Raw genomic sequence first — 11527 nt, forward strand, 5'->3', positions numbered from 1 at the left:
TATTTGTTTTCTACATCTGTGATTCCATTTGTTTTGTAAATGAGTTTATTTGTACCATTTTTTTTAGATTCCACATATAAGTGTTATCATACTATATTTGTCTTTCTCTGTCTAACTTACTTCACTCAGGATGACTATCTCTAGGTTCATCTGTGTTGCTGCACATGGCATTGTTTTGTTCTTTTTTATGGCTGAGTAATATTCCACGGTACATGTGTACCACAACTTCTTTATCCACTTCTCTGTTGATGGACATTTAGGTTGCTTCTATGTCCAGGCTATTGTAAATAGTGTGGCCATGAACATTGGGGTACATGTATCTTTTTGAATTATGGTTTTCTCCTGATATATGCCCAGGAGTGGGATTGCTGGGTCATATGGGAGCTTTATTTTTAGCTTTTTAAGGAAACTCCATACTGTTCTCCAGAGTGGCTATAACAATTTACATTCCCAACAAGAGTGTAGGAGGGTTCCCTTTCCTTCACACCTTGTCTAGCATTTATTGTTTGTAGATTTTTTGATGATAGCCATTCTTCCTGGCGTCAGGTGATACCTTGCTGTAGATTTGCTTTTCATTTCTCTAATAATTGGTGATGTTGAGCAGCTTTTCATGTGTTTCTTGGCCATCTGTATGTCTTCTTTGGAAAAATGCCTATTTAGATCTTCTGCCCATTTTTTGATTGGGCTGTTTGTTTTTTTTTGATATGGAGCTGCATGTGCTGTTTGTATATTTTGGAAATTAATTCCTTGTCAGTTGCTTCATTTGCAAATATTTTCTCCCATTTTGAGGGCTACCTTTTCATTTTGCTTATGGTTTCCTTTGCTGTGCAGAAGCTTTTAAGTTTTATGAGGTCCCATTTTTTTATTTTTGATTTTATTTTTACCACTCTAGGAGGTTGAACAAAAAAGATATTGCTGCATTTATATCAGAGAGTGTTCTGCCTTTGTTTACCTCTAAGAGATTTATAGTATCTGACCTTACATTTAGGTCTTTAATCCATTTTGAGTTTATTCTTGTGTATGGTGTTGGGTAGTGTTCTAATCTCATTCTCTTACATGTAGTTGTCAATTTTCCCAACACCACTATTGAAGATACTGTCGTTTCTCCATTGTATATTCTTGACTCCTTTGCCATAGATTAGGTGACCATAGGTACATGGGTTTATCTCTGGACTTTCTATCCTGTTTCATTGATGTATACTTCTGTTTTTGTGCCAGCACTATACTGTTTTGTTGAGAGTATCTTTGTAGTATAGTCTGAAGTTAGGGAGCCTGATTCCTCCAGCTCTTTTTCTTTCTCAAGATTGCTTTGGCTAGCGGTTGCACAAAAGGAGTCACGGGAGGCGGCTCCAGCTGCTGGTCGACCATAGAGATGAGGCTCCCGCCCATGCAGGGCTGGGAGCCTTGCAGGTTACAAAACGGCTTTCCCATTTGCTGGCACTTGTGATTCCCGCTCCGGCCCAACGATGTGGATGCTGTCATCACCTCCACTTTACAGATAGAAAAGCTGAGGCCTCGAGAAGCAAGGGGACTGTATCTGTCCAAGGCCATGCACACGTAAGAGGACATAGCACACAAGTTGGTAGTGATGACAGACCCTGTGTTGGACTCACAGCCAGCCAACAGCACTGGGGATATGGATGGACTGTGCCCTGAGCTATTGCTGATCCCCCGACCTCTCTCCAACCAATGGACTCCTAGAACCTGTCCAGAGCCCCTGTCCTTCTGGGAACCCTCCACCTTTGCCTGCTGACCCAGGCTGCCTGCTGGTAGAAACCACAGCAACTGAAGAGGACACAGAGAACATGGAGATCATTGTGGAAGCAGTAGTTGGAAACCTGTCCCCAGGTGCTCCTGGAGAGACCCCAGGTACCAACACAGTTGCTAGCAGGCAAGTGAGACAAGCAACCCTGAGTTTTTGTCTGTGCTGTTTTTGATCATTGTATATAAATATGATGAAGACACAAGGTAGCATCCTATTTTTATACTTAGAGATGTAATCTGATTTGCAGTTGGTGAATGTTGATTGAAGTCTGGCGAGGTGGTGCACAACTTGTACCAAGCTCTTGGCAGTCTATCCCTGTGAGGGCTTCATGTCTGCTAGGCAGTAATCCAGAAGGGAAGACCTTTCTGACACCTCTGCCCAATCCTTACTCCTATAGTCCTCAAGGATTCTTTTCTCCATGTTGACCCTCCTACCCAGGAACTGCAGCCAGGGATTAGGCAAAAGGCCCAGACTCTCTCCACCACCCAGGGCTTGGCAGGGCTTCCTAGCGGTATTTCCCTGCTCTAGTTTCTTGCAGATAACACACTTAACTCACCCAAGGCATGCCGTTAAGAGTGGGAGTTGAATAATTTATATTTACATTAGAAGAAAGAGTCTCCCCTTTAATCTTCCCACATCTCAACTTCTTATTTTTAGGTAACTTCCCTGTTTTGTAACTGTCATCTTCCAGTCACAGTTGTACCATTTTTCCTTGGTAGTGTACAAAGAATACTGGGAAAGATTAGCTAGTTTGATTGTATAATATTTCTAAACTTTGATGTGGTGAAAGAAATAATAAATAAATTAAAAAGCAACATGGAAAAAAAAAAGATTGCTTTGGCTATTCCAGGTCTTTTGTGTCTTCATACAAATTGTAAAATTTTTGTTCTAGTTCTGAGAAAAATGCCATTGGTAATTTGATAGGGATTGCATTGAATCTGTAGATTCCTTTGGGTGGTATTTTGACAGTACTGATTCTTCCAATACAAGAACATGGTATATCTCTCCAACTGTTTGTGTCATCTTTGATTTCTTTCATCAGTATCTTACAGTTTTCTGAGTACAGATTTTTGCTTCCTTAGGTTCATTCTTAGATTTTTTTTTTTTTGGTGTGATGCTAAATGGGATTCTTTCCTTAATTTCTTTTCTGATCTTTCTTTGTTAGTGTATAGGAATGCAAGACATTTCTACATATTAATATTGTATCCTGAAACGTTACCAAATTCATTGATGAGCTCTAGTAGTTTTCTGGTAGCATCTTTAGAACTTTGTATGTATACTATCATGTCATCTGCAAAGAGTGACACTTTTACTTCTACTTTCCAATCTGGGTTCCTTTTATTTCTTTTTTCTTTTTCTTTTTTTTTTTTTCTCTGACTGTCATGGTTAGGACTTCCTAAACAATGCTGATAAAAGTGGGGAGAGTGGACATCCTTGTCTTGTTCTTGATCTTAAAGGAAGGGCTTTCATGTTTTACTTTTGAGTAGGATGTTAGCCACAGGTTTGTCATATATGGCCTTTATTATGTTGAGGTATACTCCTTCTAAGCCCACTTTCTGGGGAGCTTTTTATCATAAATGGTGTTGAATTTTGTCAAAAGCTTTTTCTGCATCTGTTGAAATGATCATATGGTTTTTATTATTCAGTTTTTTTGTTTGTTTTTTGGGTTTTTTTTTTTTGCGGTACATGGGCCTCTCACTGTTGTGGCCTCTCCCATTGCAGAGCACAGGCTCTGGACACACAGGCTCAGAGGCCATGGCTCACGGGCCCAGCTGCATGTGGGATCCTCCCGGACTGGGGCATGAACCCATGTCCCGTGCATTGGCAGGCAGAGTCTCAACCACTGCACCACCAGGGAAGCCCTCTTCAGTTTTTTAATGTGGCAAATCACATTGATTGATTTGCATATACTGAAGAATCCTTTTATCCCTGGGATAAATCCCACTTGATCATGGTGCATGATACTTTCAATGTATTGTTGGATTCGGTTTTCTAGTATTTTGTTGAGAATATTTGCTTTTATGTTCATCAGTGATATTGGCCTGTAATTTTCTTTTTTGTTGTCTTTGGTTTTGGTATCAGGGTGATGTTAGCTTCATTGAATTAGCTTGGGAGTGGTCCTTCCTCTGCAATTTTTTGGAAGAGTTTCAGAAGGATTAGTGTTTCCTCTTCTCTAAATGTTTGATAGAATTCACCTGTGAAGCCATCTGGCTCTGAACTTTTGTTTGTTGGAGTTTTTTATATCACAGTTTAAATTTCATTACTTGTGATTGGTCTTTCCATATTTTCTGTTTCTTTCTGGTTCAGTCTTGGAAGGTTGTACCTTTATAAGAATTTGTCCATTTCTTCTAGGTTGTCCATTTTATTGTCATATATTTGTTTATAGTAGTCTCTTCCATGTCTTTGTATTTTTGTGATGTCCATTGTAACTTTTCCTTTTTCATTTCTAATTTTATTGGTTTGAGTCCTCTCCCTTCTTTTTCCTGATGAGTCTGGCTAAATGTTTATCAATTTTATTTACTTTTTCATGAACCAGATTTTAGTTTCATTGATATTTGCTATTGTTTTCTTTGTCTCTATTTCATTTATTTCCGCTCTGGTCTTTATGATTTCTTTCCTTATACTATCTGTAGGTTTTGTTCTTTCTCTAGTTGCTTTAGGTGTAATTTTATGTTGTTTATTTGAGGTTTTTCTTGTTTCCTGAGGTAAGATTGTATTGCCATAAACTTCCCTCTTAGAACTACTTTTGCTATGTCCCATAGGTTTTGGATCATTGTGTTTTCATTGACATTTGCCTCTATGTACTTTTTTTATTTTATCTCTGATTTCTTCAGTGATCCATATTGTTAGTAACATATTGTTTAGCCTCTATGTGTTTGTGTTTTTCAGTTTTTTTTTCCTATAATTAATTTCTAATCTCATAGTGTTGTGGTCAGAAAAGATGCTTGATAAAATTTCATTTTTTTTTTTTTTGCATTTACCAAGGCATATTTTGTGTCCCAAGATATGATCTATCCTGGACAATGTTCCATGTGAACTTGAGAAGAAAATGTATTCTGCTGCTTTTGGATGGAATGTCCTATAAATATCAATTAAATCCATCTGGTCTAATGCATCATTTAAGGCTTATGTTTCCTTATTGATTTTCTGTCTGGATGATCTGTCCATTGTTGTAAGTGGGGTGTTAAAATGCCCCACTATTATTTCATTATTTTTGACTTCCCCTTTTATGGCTGCTAGCATTTGCCTTATGTATTGAGGTGCTCCTATGGTGGGTGCAGATATATTTACAATTGTTATATCTTCTTCTTGGATTGATCCCTTGATCATTATGTAGTGTCCTTCCTTTTCTCTTGTAATAGTCTTTATTTTAAAGTCTGTATTGTCAGATGTGAGTATTGTTACTCCAGCTTTTATTTGATTTCCATTTGCATGGAATATCTTTCTTCATTCACTCACTTTCAGTCTGTATGATTTCCTAGGTCTGAAGTGGGTCTTGTTTTTATATCTATTCAGCCAATCTGTCTTTTGCTTGGAATATTTAATCCATTTACATTTAAGGTAATTTTCAATACGTATGTTCCTATTGCCATTTTCTTAATTGTTTTGGGTTTGTTTTTGTAGGTCTTTTTCTTTCCTTCTTCTTTTCTTCTGTTCTCTTGTGTTTTAATGACCATCTTTAGTGTTGTGTTTGGTTGTTTTGTGTGTGAGTGTGTTTGTGTTTGTGTATCTATTGTAGCTTTATGGTTTGCATTTCCCATGAAGTTTTGATATAGCAGTCTGTATATATACAAGGTGGCTTTAAGCTGCTGCTCTCTTAAGTTCCACTTCCTGCATTTGTATTCTCCTCTTCTCACAGTTGCTGGGTTTGCTTTCATATTTGTGTGTGGGTGATTTCTTACTTTTACTATATATTTGCCTTTATCTGTGAACTTTTTCATTTGTACTTTTCTTTTTGCTAGTTGTGGCCTCTTTTTTTCCCCGCCACATAGAAAAGTTTCTTTAGCATTTGATTTGAAGCCAGTTTGGTGATGCTGAATTCTCTTAGCTTTTGCTTGTCTGTAAAGCTTTTGATTTCTCCATCAAATCTGAATGAAAGCCCTGATGAGTACTCTATTCTTGGTTGTACATTCTTCCCTTTCACCAATGTAAGTATATGTGCCACTCACTTCTGGCCTGTAGATTTTCTACTGAGAAATCAGTTGATAACATTATGGGCATTCCCTTGTGTGTTATTTTTTGCTTTTCCTGCTGGTGTTTAAATTATTATTTTCTTTACAAATAAAAAGTTGATCAGGGTAAAGTATTCTCAGGACTTATTATTCCCATGGTGCACTCATGAAAGTTCATTTCTGAACCTGGAAAGCAAAGAAGATCTTGAATCTGTTGAGATGCCCCCATGGATCATATTTGTGGTTTAAACCTGCTGACATTTTCCATTTAAACTTGGGCTGTCAAATCTAGCTTTGCATTGGATTCACCTTGGCTGTTGTTACAAGCAGCAGTTCATACATACCCCTCAAAATATGTGGAATCAGCCAGGGGGTGATATATCATTATTTTAAAGAGTTCTTCAGCTGATTCTGATGGTACTTTTGCTATGCCTTCTGAAATATAATAATGCCATGTTCAAGAGAGAAAGACAGCCTGATAAATTGTTTCTTAATTGTGTATGTGAATAACCACCTCAAAAAATAGAAAAAAATAGCTATTTTCTTTTTATGAAGAAAAACTCTGCACTCAGTATAATTCCTTCTGTTCTACAAAAAAGTCCCACCTAAGACCATGTTCTCCAAGAGTATTTGATGAATACCTAGTGAGGAATAAAATGATGAAATGGCAGTAGGACACCAAGATGGAAATTATGGTTGTGGGTTCTTGACAAATCAGTAGTAGAGGACGAATTAGAAGCAGATGAGTTAGGTCTCTCAATGTCAAGTGTATCTACCTCTAAGTGAGAAGAACTTGATTATCTTCAGGTTCTCCAGACAATAATAAAAAATGATTAAATAAAAAAGATTAATTGTTATCAACAACTGAAAGAACACAGACTACATTTTTTTGTAGTTTCTTTTGTAACTACTTAAAGACAAAGACAAAATATTTCTTTGTTGTGTTTGTAGAAAGGATGTAATTTAAAATATAGCACAAAGTCCACAGGTTTCACACTGAATAATTGACATTCTCTAATACCAGGGGCAGTACTGTAGGACTGACTATAAGGTTTCTACACATGTTTTGGTCTAGGAGGAAAAAATTTGGATTCTAAGGAACATAAAAGTACACAGGCAAACTGGATTTACTAGGCAAGAATCTGAGTACAGAGAAGTAAGATAAATGAACCAAGGGCAGGCAGATACTGTAGGTGTTGGCAAACAGATCTCTAAGGTTATGGGTTTGCAATAGCAAGTTAAAAATTAGGATGCAATGAAGGTGAATTCTGTACTTAGTCCTCATTTTTCTCTGAATTTTATTGGCTGCCTTGGTGTGTGTGTGTGACCTAGAGCATCGAGGTGAATATTTACATATAGACAGAATCTAGTCCTGTTTGCAAAGTGAGAATTAAATGAAGACATTTAAATAACATGCTTGTATCTGCTCATATTTGACACTCAAGAACTGGTTTATTATTACACATACATAAGTCTAAGCTGTCCAGCCGTTTCTTGCACAATGATATATTTTGTGATACAGATGCTGTTTACACTTTTAAAAGTTATTGGTAGAGACAAAGTTCAGGGTACTAAAGGATGACTCAAGCCGTCTGTAAATCTAAGCTATCACTGTAAAACTCATCAATACCATGATACACTCAATCTGAAAACCAGCAAAAGTAATATTCCTCCCAAGACTGCAGACACTGTCATCAAAGTTAATAAACATTTATTGGAAAATATTATTGGAAAGTTTCCCAGAACTGTTTTCTCCTTGGGAAATATGTACTTATGGGAGCCATGGTCTAAAGGAAACTCTATCCCCCATCATATTAAGTTGAGAAATAACCAATAGGGGACAGTGTAATTGGTGGCACTTATGAAAAAAGAAGTTGGCACATGACAGCCATTTTACTACATTTCAAAGATATTGAAGAAATAAATCATGATGATAGTAAAGAATTTGGATTTTTGAAACCCTAGGCTTGGAAACTCAAATGATATAGAGACTCAGGATGGATTCTAGGCACTGAACACATCTGAATTGCTCAAGGCATCAGTAAGAACCATAGCATTCATGGGTCCCCTAGGCCTTGCCAGGAATAATGACCAGGACAATAGCTTTTGAATGAACAAAGCTCTTATAACATTTGAAATACCTTCAGCAAACAAAGCAAACTCCTTATTTCATTATTCCTGCCTTCTGATACTTCAGATGTCCAAAACAAACTTTTATTTGATTGTATTCATGTAGTTTTGCTTTTCCATGGTCTGACTTCTGAAAAAAAATATTATTCTTATTCTTATGATGAAGGCTAAATAAGCACTTCTAATCATCCCAGGTGGTTGTGTTAATGTGGGATACCAGTGGAGACTATTTTTGAATATTGTACGTTGTGTTATCTATTAGCTAAGGCAGAGAGTATTGCTAACAGAATTAAATACTTGTTTATATTTGTTGTATCCAGATTTGTTTGCCTCCTCTTGTCCCCTAAACTACTGTTCTAATCAGCAGACCTACTTTCTACCCTTTTTGATACCACAAACTTACTTATTGTTTGAGTTAAATCATAGAAGGCCGAAGCCCTTGGCTTTCCAATGTGAAGCACTAAATGTAAAATGAGTTACTGAAAATAAGACAAGTCTGGTGCCATAAACCTGTCAACCTCATCTCCAGGATTTTCTTTCCAGATGGCACCACATACTTTCTTGATATTACCTTGCACTGAAAAAGTTGGGCATTTATGAATCTCATGTTTCAACACATTCTCAATAATGTAAAAGAATTGGGAGTAATAAGCATGGATCATTTTGAATCCATCATGTGTGTGCATTAAACTGACATTAAATATTTAGTTAGCATGAAAAGCAGAAGACTTTTAGTTTAGGTTTAAGATTCGGTGATTGCATTCTTCAGTTTTCCACGCTCCATCAAAGAACATCAAACAATCATGGAGGAGCAGATGTTTATATATTCTCTAGTGATGAAGCTAACATCCAAAGGATTCACAATTCCTTTTTTGTATATCAGCTAAAGCAGAACCAGATGCAGCAAGTGGATTTGGCCCAAAAATTAGAATTAGCTCAAGCCAAATGTCCTTAGGAGGATTGCAATGTGTCCTGCCTGGGCAACACAAAATACAATATTGGACTTTCTGGAGCTATATGAGAAGAGGCAACATGCAACTTACAAACAAAGCTAATGGGAACTGTATCAGGAAGATTTTATTTTTAGCAAAGGATCTGGTCAGTTTATTATACCTAAATTACAGTGGTAATTAAAATGATAAAAAAAGAAAAAGAAGTGGGCAGTGGTTTCAGAGTCAAACACTTTGCTGCCATGCTTGATAGTTTAGAATAACAAGCATGGTTGTAACTTTGTTGATGGTTATGTTGACATTCTTTCTTATGTATATATTTTAGATTAAAATAATTACTTGGATGTACAGTGACACAAAAATTACCAAAATGATAGGCCTAGCTGTGAATTATCAGACTAAGAAATAAAGATTCTACATTACCTGACTGCTGAAAGAATGGTCCAACTTTGATGCCACTGGGGATTTTGTTAGAAATGCAGACACTATGGCTGCACTACAGACCTACTACATTAGAATCTCATTTAACAACATCCCTGGGTGATTTATATGCACGTTGAAATTTGAGATGTACTGCTCAATTACTTTAAGAAGGTTTGATGTGTCAGTGTTTGTGTATGTGAGTCACATGTACAAGTATAGCACTGTCATTGAAAATCAGTTTATAAAAGATGTTTTATTTTTCAATACATTGCAACCTTGAGCCCATGACTAATACTGTTCCCTACTTCTTGCTCTTCAGAAGCAACTTGCCCCCATGTTCATCATGGCTGCCCATCCCTACTGGACTCACATCAAGGGAAATCTTCTACAGAGGCTGTAGGCTTAAAGAATGTTTGGGTATAAAGTTGCCTTTATATCTTTTTCAATGAGAGATATGAAATTTCCTTAAGATAATAAGAGTAATTGCTAGTATTTACTGAACATATATATATATACAATGTGCAAACAACTCTTGCAAGGGTTTCATAAGCATCATCTCATTTATCCAAATATGTGATGGGTATGATTATTCCTGTTATAAAGACGTTGATAGTGAGTTTCAGAAACTTTAAGTAAATTATCCAGGATCACAAAGGTAGTATGTGGAAGAGTCAGAATTCATACAACATAACCACTATTGTATGCAGTTTTTGCCAGAAAACCACCCTCAGCAGGAAATCCCCTTTCTTGCCAATTTAAGCAAAGCTACATTTTAACTAACTTTTAAGTCAGGTGTCCCCGTGCTCTACTCATCTCTGGTCCTAGCACAACATTCAAATATTTTCATCATGGAATACCTTGCCTAAGCTCTTGGTTCTTTCCATAAATCAAAGAAGTAGAAATAAAGAATAAGCAATTAACAGATGACCAGATCTATTCCCTAGCTTCCCCTTCAGTACTCCTGTGAACAAACTGTGTAAACAAAATATTATCTAAAGAAGAAACAAAAAGTCAAGAAGCCTGCACACAGTAGGGGATGGCGATGACTCTGACCCCCCATCTCAATGATTAACTAAGATGACTTCCCTTTTTCCCATTAAAAACTTTCATGGCCAAGCAGAATCTTGAGAGATCTTTTTGGGGGTACACTGAGTACAATATCTCTACAGATTGCTGGCATTCTTATTTAAAGCAACTTTCTTTTCTACCAACATTCCTCTCTCTCATGTATTGATTTTCAGGTGGTGAGCAGTCAGACCTGATTCAGTAACAGATGCTCAGTATTGCTAATTAGTAGAGAAATGCAAACCCAAACCAAAACGAGATATCACCTTACACCTGTCAGAATGGTTATCATCAAAATGTCTACAAATAGCAAACGTTGGTGAGAATGAGGATAAAAGGGAACCACTTGTACACTGCTGGTGGGAATGTAAACTGGTAAAACCACTATGGGAAACAGTATGGAGGTTCATCAAAAATCTAAAAATAGAACTACTATATGATCCAGCAATTCCATCCCTGTGTGTGTGTGTGTGTGTGTGTGTGTGTGTGTGTGTGTGTGTGTATATATATATATATATATATATGTGTGTATATATATATATATATGTATATATATGAACACCAATTTGAAAAGATACATGGACCCCCATATTCATAGCAGCATTACTTACAATAGCCAAGATATGGAAGCAACCCAAGTGTCCATCAACAGATGAACAGATAAAGAAGATGTGAGATATATACATATATATGTGGACTATTTCTGTATATGACTGTAATATTTCTCATCCATAAAAAAGAATAAAACCCAGCCATTTACAACAACATGGTGGACCTACTATGCTTAGTGAAATAAATAGACAAATACTGTATGTTATCACTTATATGTGGAATCCAACAAATAAAACACACAAATGTATATAATGAAACAAAAACAGCCTCATGGATATGGAAAACAAACTTCTGATTACTAGTGAGGAGAGGGAAGAAGGGAGGGGCAAGATAGTGGTATGGGATTAAGAGATACAAACTAGTATGTATAAAATAGATAAGCAACAAGGACATATTGTACAGCATAGGAA

General features: G+C 36.6%; 1 pseudogene across 1 annotated transcript; it reads left to right on the forward strand.

Annotated features, from left to right (window-relative positions):
• The first annotated feature begins 1588 nt into the window (after positions 1 to 1588).
• LOC309814418 (zinc finger protein 142-like) lies at positions 1589 to 1937 on the forward strand (annotated as a pseudogene). Its single transcript has one exon. The product of its transcript is annotated as a zinc finger protein 142-like (transcript).
• Positions 1938 to 11527: the final 9590 nt, after the last annotated feature.

The sequence above is a fragment of the Mesoplodon mirus genome (genome assembly GCF_964341445.2).
Source record: "Mesoplodon mirus genome assembly, chromosome: 13".
NCBI lineage: Eukaryota > Metazoa > Chordata > Mammalia > Artiodactyla > Ziphiidae > Mesoplodon > Mesoplodon mirus.